The sequence below is a fragment of the Lagopus leucura genome, unplaced genomic scaffold (assembly GCF_019238085.1).
Source record: "Lagopus leucura isolate 7727_CA_CO unplaced genomic scaffold, USGS_WTPT01 Super-Scaffold_739, whole genome shotgun sequence".
Taxonomy (NCBI): Eukaryota; Metazoa; Chordata; class Aves; order Galliformes; family Phasianidae; genus Lagopus; species Lagopus leucura.
In genome coordinates, this window is record NW_024962255.1 from 5419490 (window position 1) to 5438478 (window position 18989).

Consider the following 18989-nt stretch of genomic DNA (forward strand, 5'->3'; position numbering starts at 1 on the left):
CACCGATGAAAAATCAGAAATTCAGCATGAAATGCCACAATAGGAAATATGTGAACATGTCTTGTTCTGCTGCCCGGGCTACAAAAGCAACAAACAAGCGTCAAAAACCCAGTATAGGCAGGTTGGGGCAGTCTTCTCAGTCATCACAGTAAAACTCAACAGAGCTTTTCTGCCACACTATCAGAGCAGATTTCAGACATTTCTCACCCACCCTCTGAGCCGTTTCTTGTTTTCATTTCAGTTTCTGAGCTGAACTATGCCAAATAGTTCTCTAGAAACCTTTATTGTTCCTTCTCAGAAAAAGGAAATTGCCTGACAAGATTTAGTTCTCAACACTACCTTGCACTCTGATAACTGATACAACTGCCACATAGTTTAACAGATTGAGAATGTTATAAAACAGACTAGTTATTCTAGTACTATACTAGAACTATATACTATACCACACCCCTAAGTGTGAGAATTTCTTCCTCTGAGAATATATTTCATTAAAGCAAGACAAAAACACGACAACAAAACCACATTTAACAAAACACAAAGGGCCATGGTTACATCTCTCCTGAGCTGCTGCTGGACTGCCAGTAACAAGGAAGACTGCAGCCACACGGTAGCACACCAAGGTATGCAGTAGCTGGAACATCTCCAAAAACTGCCAGACTATTAATAGACTGTTAATAGTGTAGAAGGACACAACTAAGGGAGCGCTTCAAATGTGTTAAGGCACCAATTAACTAATAGAGTGTTTGTCAACTCAGTTACACTGAAGAAATTCAAAACCACAAGCCAACCAGTTGATTCCAAAGTCTTTAATCTCTTTTTTTTCCTATTATAGCTATGAAGAAGCATTCAACTACAATCTTTTTGAGTGATTTGTTCATAAATCAATGTGCAATTTGTCTACAGAGTAGATTATTATCCCTCCTAAAAACATTTAAGATAATGCTTTGGTTATTATAACTGTGGCTTTTTTTTCTAATTGGACCTCAGCTGTGAACTCATGAACCAGGATGGTCATCTTAGCCTTACACCCTGTATGACTCCAAAAATAGCAAGCTAAAGGACACAAAATGTGTCATGTGGTCCAAGGTGATTTTTGAAGTAGAAAATCTAGGAGTAATTGTTCTTTAGATGTGGTTTTTAACAGCTTGACCCCAATACCAAAAGAGCTGCACCATCCCTAACTTTCAATAAAGTATGACAGTACGCAACATACCACCAAGATAGTGCTGTAAAAAGAGAATATATGAAATGTCAAACAATGAGAATTAGAACTTAAGTTCATTTCAACACACAAGATACATTTCAAAACATCTGCTTTAGTATATAAAGTACCAGATGAATGTATTTGGCAAAGCAAAATTGAAAAACATTCATTGTGGTCCCTGCATATAATGGGGGCAAGATGTGACTCAGGTAACTATAAACATGCTACCTCAATCATACAAACAGCTTCAAACACAACCTTGAAGTAGAACAGAATGCCAGACTGTCAGTCAGATGCAACAGCAACTTTTCTACCACAAATATTAGAACTTTAAAACACACCTGATATGATGACACAATCATTAATTTGGTTGAAAGAACAACAGTAAAGAATTCAATGCAGAGCAGACAATAATTAGTTCTGAGAATGGAAATTGCTCACGTAGTTCAAACGACATTAAAGGATCTCAATTCTTACATAAAATTGAATCAACCTGATCTATCATTTCTCATTAAAGAACTAAGCTCAGTAAGTAGACTGTTGATAACCTCTTCTGGCAAACATGAACTGTTAGTTCATTTGAGTGTTGCTTTTATGTAAAAATGATTTGAATCACGTGAAGAACTGGAGAACCAGGATGAAATACAACGGCATGACAGTGGCAAAGTTTCATTTCTTCTTTAAGCAGCTTAGGAGTTGATGCATAAAGGTACTGTACTGATGTCCTTGGACACAGTTAACCAAACACATGATGTTAGAAGCATCAGTGCAGTGTGGCTGGAAGACTGAGGCAAACACAACTTGAGGACCCCCCTTCAAAATTTTCCAGAGGAAACAGCACTGTAAGAGAGACAATGCAGATACATTCACCATAAGCAGAGGACTGGTAACACTACATGGAGAACAGGAAAGACCTATGAATGGAGACAGAAAGATTAACAAAGTGAAAGTTGGAAAGGAAAAGAATCATCTTTGAAAGCATAACATGTAAATAAAGAAGAAAAGACACACAAGTATTCAATCTGCAAACTACTGTCTCAACAAGTAGGTATGATCTAGCCATTAAAATGCATTTAGAGCAGAAATTAGAAGATTATTTCCAAACCCGGTTAGGTTTTTGGGCTGATCTAACTAAATCTAATCCAGAATCTTAACAGTTAAGTCCACCATCTGATACAGCTGCAGGTGACAGAAAAGGTGCGGACCCTGAAACAAATGAGTGCTTCTAACTCCATATTCCTATTTGTAATGAATTAAAAAAAAAAAGAGCTGAGGTTAACTTTTGATCAAAGTCAAATTTAGTCCATTTCAGTCAATTCCATAACACAACAATTCAAATGCAAGTTTGATGTTCTGTGCTTTTCTTTTTCTGACTGCTTTTTAAAACACGTTTCTATGTAGTTAATGGAAGGCATGCCTGTAACAACTACAAAAAAGCATCAAACTGAAACAGATAAACTAACTATACTTAAGCACTGTCAAATGTGCCACATGAAAAACACAGGTAAATGCAGGTAAAACCACCACTGAAATCTTTGAAGTCAGGAGTCAATGAGAAGACTGCCGGCTACTGCAAGCCAATTGGCTGCATGACATCAACAAAAACTACTCCAATCCACATGTTCATGCACCTATCCGTGCAAGGCCAAAAAACCAGTTCGATTAAACTGAAGATTATATAGCATTATTTAAAAAATACTAGTGATTTCACACATTTAAAACCCAAGATTGTGAGTATGGTTTCCACATTCTTTCACCAACCACAATCTACTACAAAATTTGAAATACTAAATAAAGTGTGTCACATGCTTCTCAAAAGATTGAAATGCATAATATAACCTAATTCAGTGGATATTTATAAATGTATTTATAATGAACTTAGAGCAGCAGTGGGTTTGTTCACTCAGAAAACATAAACCCTAACAACTGTTTTCTGCAGAAGAGTTAATGCTAAGAACAGACTTGATATTAAGCAGCTGGATGAAAGTCACTTCAGAAGCCAAACTACCAAATCATGACGTATCTGTCTGCTTCACAAACAAAGTTGTTAACCATGAAGAAATTAAAGCATAGCTACTTTTTACCATGCCCAGCACAATTAGGTAATTGGGGACGCTACTCATTGGACTCCTCAATGTCCATCTTACTGTTACTCTGGAATTCCAATTAACTAACTGCTACAAAGTTTCTGCCATTAAATTAACAGTAATGAAATTCAGCAAACGTATTTTCCCAGTGCCATCAGGTATTCAGATCTATCCCCACGTGTTACAAGCAACAAGCACGACACATTCTCTTGAGCATATTCAAACAAGACTTCGCTACACCACTTTTATTCATCTTGACCCATTTTCCCCCTTCCAGCTGTGCTATTTTTGCCACTAGCTGGCTGAGACATTCTGCCCTTCGCACAAGTGCAAGAGTCTCCTCCCTACTCCAGCCAACATCACCCTTCTGCCGCTCTTCCAGGCACTATCACCATTCCTTCATTGCTTTTATCACCTGTCATTTTCGCTAGCTCCTTACTGTCACACCAGTCAACGCGAATTGAAAAAAAAAGAGATTTTCTTAAAATGCCTTATGTTGCTACTGAAAATATCATACGGTTGTACTAACGTGCCTGGGGACGCACTTGGGTTCGGAGTCTCAAGTATTTGATAGCCTGCCCGTGTATCAGTGCGGTAGCAGAGCATTGTCACACACGGCCGGCTCGGCCTTAGCTGCCCGCCAGCCCCCCAGCCTCGCCCAGCGCAGTGACGCCTCCGCCCCGCACCGCGGGTGCGCGCAGCCGCCGCGCCGCGCCGAGCAGGGCCATGTGGTGCCGAGCCCCGCCCGCAGGGCGGTGCCGCTGCTGCCGACGGTGCCGTTTCCAGCTCGGGAAGAGAGGAGTCGGAGCCGCTCGGCTGAGGCGCTTCGGGCCCTTTTCCTCGCGGAATACCGAAAAGCAGACCGGCGGCCCTCTCGGCGCAGCCCTCTCTTCTCGCTCCCCTCAGCCCGACCGAGGCAGCGAGGACCGCAGTGCCGTGGCCGGCTGCCAGCAGCGCAGCGCCGAGCCCCCCCGGCCCCGCTCGGCGAGGTGCCGCGCAGACTTTCTGGCTCCACGGCCATTGTTCGCATGGCTGCCCCGCAACTCGGCCCCCGGGCATTAGCATGACAATGCCGCCTTCCCCCGGAACACCTCTAGCCCCGGAGAACAGCTCGGGCTGCGGTTGCTTTCTTCCTCTCCAGATTTTCCTTCGCCTTTTCCTATTCAAGGCTTCCAGTAACTAAGCACGAAATCAAACACTCAACAAGCACTGCGGACGAGGCTCAGAAATACCGATAGCGCAGATTAGTAATTACCAAGGTCACAAGAGCCAACTTGGTAACACCGACCGCAGGGCCCTCGCTCCTTATGCTGCAGTGTGAAATCTGCTGCTGTGATGTCACCTGTTACATGAAGGGCACGCTTTCCTGACAGGGCACGGAGCACATAATTCCTAGGAGGTAACGGAAGAGACCATCAAATCACAGAATCGTGGAATCACAGAATGGCCTGGGTTGAAAAGGATCACAATCATCATCTGGTTTCAACCCCTTGCTGTGTGCAGGGTCGCCAACCAGCAGACCAGGCTGCTCAGAGCCACATCCAGGCTGGCCTTGAATGCCTCCAGGGATGGGCATCCACAACCTCCTTGGGCAACCTGTTCCAGTGCCTCACCACCCTCAGTGTGAAAAAATTCCTCCTAATATCTAACCTAAACCTCCCCTGGCTCAGTTTAAAACCATTCCCCCTTGTCCTATTACTATCCACCCTTATAAACAGTCGTTCCCCCTCCTGTTCATACGCTCCCTAAATCTTCCAAGTGTATTTACTACAGAAACAAGATTTTAGGTATGTACTTCCCAAATGGCATGTAATTCTTACGTTTGTTACCTTCGTTCGTGCCCTTCTAACTTTAAAGTGCTGAAACGCGCCCTTTCACCCTCTCTCACCATTTTCTCCAACTGCATGAATTGCCTTCTGTCTGCCATGAGCCTCACCACCCACCTTAGAACTCACATTGGGATATTTTCATAAGGTTACAGGCTCCAGATGCAAAACATGAGGAGGCGACCGCCTCCACAGTAAGGGCACAAGAGGTGAGCAAGCATTGTCAGCAGCAAGTCTTGCATGGCCTAAATCAGAGTGCCTGGCAGTTCAAATTAATATGCTGGTCTCTGAACAGCTGTGCCGTTGAGCTGGCACAAGGCTGATAGTGCCACGGAGGCACTGACCTCCAGCAAATGAGCGAGGTGGCTGGGATAGCAACATCACAAGCCCTCTCACCAGCAGCTGCCCTGGATTGCAAGGAGAGAGAGCCCTGGTGCATGGGCGGTTAACAAAGTTTCCGCAGAAATAGTGTTTCAGCACAAATAAAGGACAGAAAGAAATAAACCAGCTAACTGCAAGTATTCTGTAATTACAACATTAATTATCTCATGTAGAACTTGGAAGGAATTCAGTTATGTACTTATGTATAAAGCACACCATGCTCAAGCACGGTTACTTCACAAATAACAGGTATTAAATTTGATGTCTATATTAAGAAAGTCTATATTTATGGTATAAATTATCCAAAATTATTACTAGGCTACATTCAGTTTCTACTTTTATCCTCAGTATTCAGCTTTTAATTGTGAAACATGTAAGAAAGTATTACTGCTTTGGGAAAAACTTCCAGGACTTTGGATGAATGCAGCTGAGCCTCTGGGACCACTTAGTATTCTGACTGGGTATTCTGCAAGGCTTGCTGAGACAAAAGTAGGAGTTTAACCTTGATTTGCATTAAACTAAGTGCACTGTAGATTTGCTCGGTTAAATAACTACAGAAACAACATGGCATGCACACAAACTGCTTCTCTTAAGTTTGAACAATGTACTTTCATCAAATATAGCTTCAAAGACATTTCTAAGTCCGAACGGTAATATTTCAATTAGTGGACAATGACAGAGTTCAAAGGTAATGTTTATACTTCAACAGTTATAGTCCCCTGTTTCCTTGCAGTGAAGCAATACTGTTAAAATTTTTCACACAAAGTTCACCAGAAACAAATATACAAGAAGCAGGACTAGAAAACAGATTAAAATATTTCAACTGGGAGTTCAGTGGCTCTATTACTAGTGTTTCTCCATTAGTTGCACCACCTTCTGACTGCAAGCTGATAATATTACCAGGAAAAGGTTTTCAACAACCATAGCACAGCAGATTTAAGGACAATATGTCAACATGTAAATTGGTTCTCTTCATTGTATTTTTTCTTCTTATATTAAAACACTTCTAGCTAAAATGTTCTTTTCTTCTTTGTTCTTTTCCTTTTCTTCAAGTCACCTTTTCTCTTCATATGGTAAGAAAGTAACACTACATATCTAAGGAATCTAAGAAGGTACTGAGTTTGTAATATATTCCTTCTGTCAACCTTCGTTGTTTCCCTGCTTTTGCTCTTTGACCCTTGCAGTATATGACAACCTGCCCATGCTCAGTATTACAGGAAAGTCTTGGACATAATTGTATAATAACATTCTGCCTCTTTCGCCCCCCATCATCCTCAAGCTTGAACGTATCTATCTCCTCTGATGTCTCAATAATTCCTTAAACTAAAGTATTGAAAATAAATGCATCTACCTCCTGATGTCACCTCTATTAGTTTTGCAGTTTGGATATTCTGCAGTCATTCAAAGCCACTCTCACGTAACCACCACATTCTGTCTTTTGCTGCATTATTCTGTCAAGGCCGTTACTGCATACAGAGATCATTCCACATCTACACTATCAAATCGTTATTTCTTTCACAATCCTTTACCTTTCAATGATCAACTCCTACTCCACACGCAAATTATCTGTCAAGGATGAAGACTTGCCTCCCCATCTTTACACATAACTTAATGGTCCAAGGTAGTTTCATTGCCAAATAAGCCATAAGCATCCTGGTGATTTTTTACTACCATTTTTTTTACAGCAGTAAAACAATTAGACACCTCTGTCTTCTAAGACTGAAGGCTGGGCTTAACATGAGGCCCATCACCATCTCCTTGGCTCTAGCTGTAACTGAAAGATGCACTTTTCAGATCTGTTAACACTATCAATATGGAATCAAACTCTGTTAATAACACTCTTCAAGTGAAAAAACAGTAACATTTGCCATCTGTTAAGAGACTGCCACAGTCCCTTAGATGCAAACAGCACCCAGGGCCAATCTTCCAGTGTGGAGCATTGTTTGTACAACTGGACACGAAAGACAGTCTTACACACTGGCTGTATTGTAAGTGTACAGATTTTCTATTTTCACCAATTGCTGTGAAGGGAAGAGAAAAAAATAACATGAATCCAGACATAACATGCGTAACTTCCCAGAACTTGTAGCTGTATGATATGGAGGAACCACAGTCAAGGTGAAAAACTCCACAGAGGCTTTGGTAATGGAAACAAAAAAAAAAATCTACAAATGGGAAGGAAGAAAAAGCCTCACCACTGTATGAAGGAAAAGAGTATTAATCACTGTGATGATGATGGAATGATGTTGGTTGTCAAACAACTGTTTTCAACGCTTGGTGTAAAAGCACCCCCAAAAAAAAAAAAAAATCCAACAAACAACCCTCAGAGCATTTTCAACAAAAAAGTAATTTGTTTTGCTATTGATAAATCCAGATACAGTTATCAACTGTATTCAAGCCCAAATATTCTATTTTTTTTTTTTTTTCTTTGTGAATTTAAGCTGTCTTAAAAAAAAACAAAAAAACAGCAAGATAAAGTACTGGCATCATATAATAAGGGAAAGCACAGAGAAAATTCTCATTTTAACTTCACCATGTGACTTAAGTGCAACACAGATTATTGTGGTTTCAGACTTGAGAGGCACCTGACTTTTTTTTTTCTCCCCAGCAAAACCTAGATCTTCATGTTTCCTACACCAGCCTGAGCCATGGGGGCCAGTCAGTTCGGTAACTGCTGCAGTTACCAAGTAGTTGCTGGTTAGAGGAAGTATGACAGGTGCAATGTAAAAATTAAATAGTTCTAGTTGAACTCAACTCGCTGCTGAGGAGAACCACGGATAAATCCAGGTCAAAACTTGTGTTTGCACTGTTCATCAACTGCAAGGTGACAGCTGCATGCAAGCACCCCACAAGACTGCTGGATAACAGTGTTCAAACTAATGATCCCCATCAAGCAATTCATGTACATTTTTAAGAAAAAACATCAGTTGTCCCTGCATCATATGATAGCATCAAAATCCCTGTTTCAACACTTGTCTCCCATCTCCATCACTCAAAATCTTGCATGCACTTAAATTCATCTTGAAATTTTTGATATGAAATGTCTACCAAAGTGCATCCCTGATTTCTGAATTGATTCATATTCTAATGACAGCAACTAAAAACCGATCAATTTTCATGCATAGCAAAATTACTTGAATTAACTGCTTAAAAAAAAAAAAAAAAAAAAGTTGGTGTACTCCTCATTCCTGTCCATAATTGTATGTGAAATAACTCCAGAAATAACTTTCTGAGGGCAGGAAATTCAGAGAAGAACACAAGCTTATCATGTATCAGTAGAACAAAATAGTACTGATTATTTCTGCTTTTCAAAAGGAGCAGGTTCATTAGCAGTGTTTGTAAATATTTCAGCTGTGGTCCACAAAAAGGTGACAAAGGAAAAGATCAAACTGTAGAAAAGCTTATATTTCAGGGCTGGTTACTGTGACTGAATATAACTACAGGTCAGAATTAAGGCTGATTATTTAAATGAAATATGTGAGGGAAAAATAATGGGTTACAGGAAAACTACAGATTCAAAGGGAACAAATTTTGTTGTGATTTAAAGAGCATAAAGAACTATTTTTGACAGAAAAAAAAGGGACAGAACAACTCACCATTACTGAACCACCTCTAGCAAATGCAGCACAGTATCTCATTATGATCAATCCTTTATCACCTCCCAAATATGTATTTCCATTCCTCTTTCCAGTTAGATGGTTTTTAATCAGTGTTTCAAAAACTAGCAACTTGAAACCACACAAGTGAATAAGTGATTCAGATCTTGGGAAAAGATCAGTGTCTTTGAGGAAAGGTCCAACGCTTTGGGGTATGTTCTACACAACCTCACCGTGAAACCTCTGACCTTCTTGGGACCCTTCTAGCATTACTCAGTCTCCAACAGGCCCATATTTTCTGTCACTGCGACCAGCCACAGACCTTTAAAATCTGGGTGCAAGATGCCTCACATATGTCACAGCAAGGAGTCACCTGTGCATGGAAACTTCCTTATCAGTGTAAGCAACCTGCAGCTTCCAGGAAACTCAAGCTAAAAATCATACACATCAAAGCTTCTATTTTCTTCAGAAGTATGTATACAAAACACACAAATACAGGCTAAAGCTTCCCCCCATGTGCTCATTCACATGCCTACTCTTTCAATATACATATTAAACACTATTGCAACATGTTTTCACAGAGGCAAAAACTCCAAAGGCCACGTCCTCCAAGTCCTCAGCTGTAAAGGAGCGCTCTACCATGTGCATTCACAAAGTCACTCAAGATAGGGCCATCCATCCTACTGCCTTCATGCATGCACTGTATGTGATAGCCACCATGTTCACAAGAACAGGTGGTTAACAGGTTCTGCTTACCAAGATGACAGTCTCTCACCCCCTTCCAGATGCAGGTATGCAATAATGTTTCTAAGACTCCTTTTACCTCCACTAAAGGAAATATTTGACATTGCTCATACTACAGGAATATATTTTCCTTACCTTCAATTCACTCCAAATGGATCAAATGACTTTGTCTTTCATCATCCTGACTTAATCAGTCATTCCGGAGTTATGTACTTCCTTTATATTTTTTCCGGATTACATAATCTTGCCTTTTTTCCTGTTAGTTCGCCCTTCACATTATTGATAAATACAGCCAAGTTGGTGTTACTTTTTGGCATTTACATTGTTAGAAGTAACTACTGACATTATCATGAGTCAGTTCATAGCAAACAAAAAGCTTTTTTTTTTTTTTTAAATAACTTATCAACAAATGATCCTCCTTCTATAGCATTAACAGACCTTCCTGTTAAAAAAAAAAAAAGGCAGAATATTTAAATAGCAGATAACTAACCAAGACATTAATATTTACTGCCTAGTTACTCAGATTATATTCCACTGTATGTATTTCTATGAAGTTTTGAAGTTGACTACTTAAGTTTTAAAATACTCCAATTACTCAAGACTCTGAAATCTTGTACTGCGTTGTAAGCACAAAACATTTTTGAAATACACGACAAAAAATAAGCCTTCTTTACCAAGACTTTGTTACTGTTTATTCTTCATTTTTTTTAAGCATACCACATCTCAGAAACAAGGAAACCAGCCATTTCCTACTGCACTATGGGAAGAAAGAGAAGTCGTACTTGAAATGAAAACAAAACGTTCCTTGTGCTATTGTTTAGAACGTAACTACATCTTACCATTCTTCATTTAAATGTTTAAATGAAACCAAGTCAAGAAACAACCAAAACAGAAAATCAGGAATGCTTCTAACTGCATAATACTGTCTGTAAAATACATTCCCATCAACATGAACATCTTCAGATCGTTCCATGAATGCATTCCCTCTATACTTCTCCTATTCTTAATTCTCCACTCTACCATATTAAGTTCCCATCCCCAGATACATAAATAAGATATAAAATTGAACCTGATTGAATAATAGAACTGTTTGAGTTGGAAAGGACCCTTAAAAGTCCCCTGCAATGAACATGGACATCCACAGCTAGACCAGGTTGCTCAGACCATGGTGCAGCCTGACCTTGAATGTCTTGAGGGATGGGTTTTCCCACCACCTCTCTGGGCAACTTGTGCCCAGCAGCTCACCAGTCTTACTGCCTCCTCTTGCTACACAGGAACTTGCCCAGATTTCCTAAGAGCTGTTACTCACCAGACTTTCAACAGGAGATTCTGAGCTTAACAGGTTCAACATAAAAATGAGCATAAAGGGACTGCAGAACAGCATAACTTGATCTTCCTGACAGTCTTGGTCCAGCAATCAGGAAGTCCCATGTGTTAAGCTGTCTGAGAGCAAGATGGTCATACTACTGAACGACTTGGGTGAAACTAGGACAAATGGATCTAAAAAAAGGAAGTACTGTCAAGAGGACATCGACCACAGATTAGACACACACTACTTTCCAAAGGATGTGTGACAGCATGCATCAGAAGTGAACAACTCTAGAGTGGAATCACTGGCACTTCCTGTTTTGATCAGCAGATAGAAAAGAGGACACGGATTTCTGGTTACTCCACTCCTGGAAAATGCTATGAGCATACTGACCTGCATTTCCCATTTGTGGTTTGAGTCTGAAGTGGCTGAGCCTGTTTGCTATAGAATTAACTCCTAGCCAATAGTTTGCTGCCAAGAAAATTCAAAGACAACTACCCCAACCTTTTAGAATAATTGCTTCCTTATTCAACAGAGGAGATCTTGATGATTAATAAGAAAACCATTGCAAGAAAAACATCTCATAACTTCAAGATTTTGTTCTGAAACACCTGACGTGATCCTGGCTACTAAATGAAGAATCTCCATCACGAGATGAAATAGCCCTATCACCACCAGCCCGGGAGGGGAAAAAGGTGACTCTACAGGCAATAGAAGCTGAAAAATAGGAATTTATTCCAAAACTGTCAACTGAAGTTGCTGGTTAAGCATCACTAGATCAGAGGTCTTTAATCTTCTTCTAGTTATTGCCTCCTAAAGGCAAGATGAATTAAGGGAGTATTTTAAGGTTTAATGGAAAATACATATTGAAGTAATCCAAGTTGTTTTCAACACCCTGAAGAAAAACTAATCACACAAACAAAATCTTTATATGAAATAAAGAGACAACATGACATAGGAGACTAGTTGCAGAAGGTAACTAAGAACGTACGGCCATATTGATTAAGTGCAGTATACCATGCCACATTTCTCCATTTACATCATGCAAATGCTGAAGACTTGCACACATTCACAGTTACAATCAAGAAGTAGGTATCTACCCTACTAAGTAAACGCAAGAGAATTTTACAGAGCCCCAAAAATAAGGTACAGCTACCAGAAGTACAAGGAAATGCCATATTAAAAAGACATTCTGCATTAAACACAGACCAAAATAAATGAGGATTATTCCTCATCTTGAGAGGTCAACAGCTGTCAGAGATGCATGACATGCTTCACTGAACCTTAACACAGAGGAGATAGCCAAAAAGATTTAATCACAAATTGGTATACCACTTAGGAAGTGACAAATGAAGTTTTAGATGATAACATCATCTTTTTCACAGCATAAATTTACAATTAAAGCATTCACTTTCACAGGGTTTTGTGGGTGTCAAAATGCCCCCGCCAAAAATTCAACTGAAAGCACTTTATGGTGTGAAATGCAACACTACAGGCTGATCTCACTTAGGGAGTAAATTGGCTGACCAACATCTGGGATGATACACTCCATCTAAAGCCAGTATTTATATTCTTTCCCTCTTTTGGCTTTAGTAACCTTGATTTCTCATCTTTTGTCTGTTACCTGGCTATTAAAATTAAATTACAAAAGGAATGAAAAGAGAAGGTAGAACACGTAAAAACAGAAGTGACTAGCAAAAAATTCTGGGTTTGCTTGGTTCAGACTTGCAAAGACTTGCCCTCTTATATTTTCATGCTTTCTGACTTTCAAGTAAAAATCTTCAGTAAAAATTGTACAAGCTGTGTCAAGATAGTGAAATCTTGAGGAATAATGGTACTGTATTACTTTTTGTCAGATTATCTGTTCACCTACAAGAAAAGTATCAAACAACTTCCCCTCTCCATCTACTGCTAATAATCTAACTACTGAAAAATAGTGTGCACAAGGGACAGGAGGGGGAGGGGAAGTAACTTGCGCAGTTTTTATGGCTTTGTGGCATTATTTTTTTCTCCACCATTCTATTTTTAAAAGCGTATTTCATCTGGAGTTTTCAGTCCAAGTGCATCTACTTGTGCTCTGCCACATGACAGTTTTTGCCCAGCGTCATCAGAGAACAAAAATAACCAAATATTGGCAAAAAAAGTCCCTTTCTTTTTCCCACTGTGCAATAGAAGGGCATCTGCCTGCTTTCGAGCTTATTTCAAATAAGGACAGTATCTTAAAGATGCTTAAGAAGAAAATACAGGTGTTATTTCAAAGGCATAAATATTTACTGGTATTCCTTATTTCAACCAATCTACATATGCAGTCTCTGAAAAAGTACCTTTCTCTCAGGTCTCTTACATGAAAGGAGAGAGATTTTTCATGAAAGTTTTCCCTTTTCCTCTGAATCAGCTACTGCATCAGCTCTACATGCGTTAGGAATGGGATCACTGAGAACAGTGGGCAAGAGGATGAAAGAACTGTTCTGTGATGACACATTCCCCACCCTTAATGATTCTCTATTCCTGTAAAACTCCAAACACATATTATCCTTTCAATTCCACACATTTATCATTCTTCTCATTGGCTGCTGTGGTTCTGTCCTGTTTAATGACGTTCTTCAATGCTACAGACAGCCCCTAGTGTATACAGTCTCCTGTTAGCATGAAAAAGTTCTCCACAATCTCTGTTCTGATATTTCTTTGTAATTCCATGCTGAGAAGAGAAGCTGTTATTTCTGGTAGACAAAAGAGAGATCTTTTAAGACAGTGACACATTTTGAGAGAACTCTGTAACGATTTAAAAGAAAAAATTATAGAATCATAGAATCCTTAGAGTTGGAAGGAAGCTCTGAGGGCCATCTAGTCCAACTCCCCTGCGATGAACAGGGACATCACAGCTACACCAGGTTGCCCAGGGCCTGATCCAGCCTCACCTTGAAAGTCTCCAGGGACATCAACCATAACACTAGGCAACGTGTTTTAGTGCTTCACCAATCTCACTGTATAAGATTTTTTCCTTATATCTAGCCTGTTATGTATTGTTCAGTTGTCTTTGTCATTGGATGAGAAATGATCTGCTCCTCTTCACAGGAAAAAAAAATAGGAATAAATTTGTTTTTTGCTTGGTGTCAATGCAAAGCCTGTTATTTTCAGCACTGCCCTTTAACTTTTTAGTAGTGCATAAATGTGCTAGATCTAAGGTTACTTTGGCTGCAAGAAACACAGTAGAACTGGTCTTTGAATTATCCTTTCTCCAATATGAGGAACATGTGATTAAATGCAAAAAAGAATAAAAGCTTGCCTATCTTCTTGTACTGTCAGACACAAAAACTTGAGTAAAATAGGATTATAAAAGCTAACATAAATCAAGACGTGTCCCATGTAGACCAGATTAGGATCTTCCTCACCTGACGTACTGTAGATTTGACTACAGATTTTGCACTTCCCAGCATGAGTTCAAGCTTTAGAGCTTTGTCAATTTGTTTATGGTGTGCAGAAAGTTACTGTTTTCAAATAATAAATCAGCAGAAGAAAAAAAATACAGGTTAGTCAAATTCTATGTTGATCCTTTCCTTGCAGGATTTTCTCTAAAACCATATGTTTCTCTAAGTAGGATATATCAAACATAAAAACTCCTTTCAACCTCCCTTGGCTGATCTTTGCAAGTGAAAGAGAGATAGAGCTGATGTACCTGAATTTCTATTTTCCTGAAAAGAGATGTAAGGTGAATTTGTAATAAGGGCCGTAAGCTACAGAACTAACATAATCCAAGAAGCAAACTTCCTTTGAAAAAGAACAGATAATGACTGGTGAAGCCTGAGAGCGCAAGTCTCTGAAGCTGTTCCATCTCTTATGAGACAATGTTCATACCCAAATGGGAAAAAGAGAGAGGAAGGGCCAACATCACAGATCTGAACGCTTGTATGTGGGCATTGCCTCAGCAACGACAGTGAGAAGATAGAAGGGCCAATACCAACTGAATTAATGTTGCAGAAGAGAATTCTGAAACTTGTCAAAATCCAACATAACAGGATGATTGTAATCAGTGTCTTAATTGCGTAAAGGAAAAAAAGCTTCAGACACTGCAAACAGCAAACTTGGAACAACACACCAAAACCCCACGCACAGCGTTCATAATCAATCACAGGAATGACTTCAAAATATTAAGGCAGTGGAATGTAGTATGAAAAACCATTACTAATAGCAGTAACAATTAGAAAAAAACAATGTAATAAAACTCTGTAGTCATCAGGCACTATGCCAGAGGACAAGATGGCCAACAGGCATCTGTCACTTAGCAGCAAACTAGTCATTTACTTCCAGTAAAAGATTAATTATAACTGTGACCTGACTATAACCTGGCAGGTTACAGCAAACAGAATTTGTATAGTAGTAACTTTTTTCCAATCTCTCTCAGTAAAATAAATGCCTGTATTTGATACTCATTTGTCTTCTTTTCTTAAGTGATACACAGAACAGAAAGAAGACCAAACAGCAGTTTCAGCATGATGTTAGAAACACTCTGTCATCAGCATTAAAAAAAAAAAAAAAAAAGCAGCAGCAGCTTTAAAATTTTTTAAAGGAAAGATAAGGTGGCTGCTTATCATACGCATATTTACTCCAGAAACATTAAAAATATTTTTGATATATTTACCTTCAGAATTAAGAAACTGAATGAAACTATATTGTACTTCAAGCTTCCTCCAGACTGTTTTCATCTGTATTTCCACTTCATTAGTTCAAAGGTGGTACTATGGAAACGCATATTTCTATGAATCTGTAAAATAAAAAAAATTTACTTACGAGTTATCCAAAGAAATTGTATTGACAGCTTATAGAACATAACGCAAACTACATATTGAAGATACTGATATCCAAAATAATGGAAGCCATCTGCCATTATGAACTGCTCCTAGAAAAAAATCCAACTTTTTAGACTGTTACACTTCTAGCAGTTGTATAGTTACGTAATATTTGTACTGAAAAGCATTTTCAATTCAGTGTTTTAGGTGACACACGGGTTTGTTGTAGATGATGGGAGATCCTGGGGAGGAGGGATGCTAAAAGTCCCTCTAGGTAGGAAACTTATTCATAGGAAACCTATGTGCCTTCCTCATCTTTGCCAATTACCATCCAGTAACTCCTGGATTCACCTGTCCTCCAGCAATCAGGTTTACAAGCCACTCAGTTTCTCCAATTTTATTTCTAAAACAGATTAGGAGTTGGATGTATTGTTGATGGCGCAAATGGGAAAAAAAAAAAAAGAAATAATGCTCCAATCAACCTTTATTAAACGCTCAAGAATCTTCAGGACTGCAGATTCGCAACAAAAATACACTAGTATGACCCCACTAGTTCCATCACACAAGGAACTCCAGTATTTTGAGAAAGCATCACTAGGTTTATTGAAGTTACACACAAGCATGATTGCTCCTCAGAAGAAAAAGCAAGCCAGAAGTTTGGAAATAAAATACTGAGTTTGATTTTTTGTTCACGTTTGTGAAAAAGCCTAAATCCAAACATGAGCGAAGAGCAAGGGGCAGGATCTCACGCAGCATTCTAACAGTTGAGAGCAAGCCTGACTTGTGTCAATTGGCCCTTGGTTTTCAAACACAACATGAATTTTGGGCTTATCGGCTTTTCTACTTAGATTTCAACTTGAGCATGTGGCACATATTGCCAGCTCTTCCCATTTTATCACATCACAATTTGTGAATGTTTCTTTTCTATCTGAAGCTTTTAGAAACAGCACACAAGAATTTTATCACTAAGAACTTCCAGTCTGCAAATATGACCTCGACAGTAAAACAGAAGCTCAAACATCACTAACACAGATGGTTAAAAATATACAACCAATCCTACAATCTAGTAATTTAATGCCTTATTTTTGAATGTGAAGGCCAACAGCATTAGGAAAAGGGATGGATGAAGCATGCACCCACATGATTTCTAGCAGAGGAAAAGTTTGTGTCCACTTCCTGTTTCCTTTCTAAGCTCCATAAGAACATTATCATCACAAGGTCAAAATACTTCTGTCTCCACGTCCATTTATAAGTACTGCTCCTAACACACTGAGGTTTAATAGTCCTGGTAATGAATAATAAATCTGTGCAAAATGGCAATCTGAAACCACCCTGAGTATCAGATGGCACCAGTTTTTCAAGACAACTGTCTCCACTGAGCAGACAGGCTGACACTTGACAGCTATTTCTTCCATGGCAGAATAGAAAAATACATTCTTGCCATGCAAAGATGCGTTGTATCTGCAAAATAAATCCATCTCTCTCCCTATCTTTAATCAAGATATTCAAGTAAAACCCTCACAACCTCTACAGAGTGCCTGTTAGGTTCTCTGCTCTGGACAGATCTGATTCTCTTACATCACTGGGTAACACGGGCACAGCCTCTTTCATGACTTATTAAATTTGTGTGTCAACATTAAATTCATCGCCTCTTTTTTTTTTTTTAGAGGGCTACAAAAATCTCAGAGGTGAGTGAAGTTAATATTAATTTGAGTGACCTCATTCTGTTACTTTTACACAATCTCTTCATCAGCATGAGATGCTACGTCAGAATGTACTTAACTTTATAAAAAGCAGTGACTTACGTTATTGTTATCCAGAATGCTCAACTGCTAACAGTAGTTTTTCAAAATATTTTATGTCATTCTCAGTGGCATTTTGCAGAAAAACGTCATCAATTACAAATCAAGCTATTTACTAAGTTATTCACAATGCATCTTCACTTCATTAGAACTTTATCTACTGCAGTGACTACAAGAAGCACTAACAGCTTCAAAAGCACATGGGCTCTCAGCACTTCACACTAGTCAATCCAGATTGATTTGGAAATTTTTACAACAGGATTAAATTTGAATTCTTCATACACTACTAACTCAGAACGTCACCACTCAATCTGAAAAAAAAAAGACACCCGAATTACATTAATATACTAATTATAATATACTTGCTAACCCAGATAAGTGTTAATTTGCAGTCACCAGCAGGTCACAGGGAACAGTTAGAATACCCAGCCTGGAAGGACTCCCTGTTGAGTTTTCCACAGCTACCAGTGCCTGAGGGCTGAGGTGGGTTTTCCACCTCGCTTCCTCACACCCTCCCCATGGTCACAGAGGGGAAACCACAGGACGGTACATGGACTGTACTCACTATATCCTTTGAGCGGAGGAGTGCTTACTTCTAATAGCTGAGATTGGTTTGTACAGGTGGGGAGCAAGACACAGCATCTTTGAATTGCTGGAATTCCTGGGACAGCTTCTCCACAGCTGAGACACAGGCCCACAGATAGGAAGAAATACTAATTCTGTTCCCTCCTAGTTCCTTGGGACCTTTGCTGATAGCAGCCCTGGCTCTGTACAATGCAGCAACTATAAACATCAGTGTGTTATCAACATTGTTCTTCTCCTAGAAACTAATCATAGCAGACATCATAGCAGACACTCTAAAGAAAATGATTCCATCCCAGCTAAAACTCAGACACTATCTTGTCAGCTTTCAGCTTTGATATTTAATTTTTATTTTAAATCTTAAATGACCTATTCATCCCCAAAGCATCTTCCTGTAGTTGGGAAAAAGTGAGAATTACCCTTTATTTCAAGGAGAATTAAAAAAGGAACATTTAATATAAGCTAGAAATGTTAGAGTAGATTAAACAATCATCAAGTAGATGAAGGGCTTTGCTATGTGGCTGCTAAAATCCAGTATCTGACAAATCTATAGCTGAATAAACACGCTTGTAGCCCAGAAACAAAGAGGAATGGTCAGTGCAGAGGAAGCCTACAATTCTGGCAGCCTTTACTGCCAGAAACAGGATGCTAAGGAAGGCTCTAACTTTTAA

General features: G+C 39.2%; 1 protein-coding gene across 1 annotated transcript in view; it reads right to left on the reverse strand.

Annotated features, from left to right (window-relative positions):
* Nucleotides 1-18989, reverse strand: part of BMPR1A (bone morphogenetic protein receptor type 1A) — a 79711-nt gene that overhangs the window by 26506 nt on the left and 34216 nt on the right. Inside the window, exon 2 of the mRNA XM_042862730.1 lies at nucleotides 15787-15909. The gene's annotated coding sequence lies outside the window, so the exon portion shown is untranslated. The remainder of the gene's footprint in view (nucleotides 1-15786; nucleotides 15910-18989) is intronic.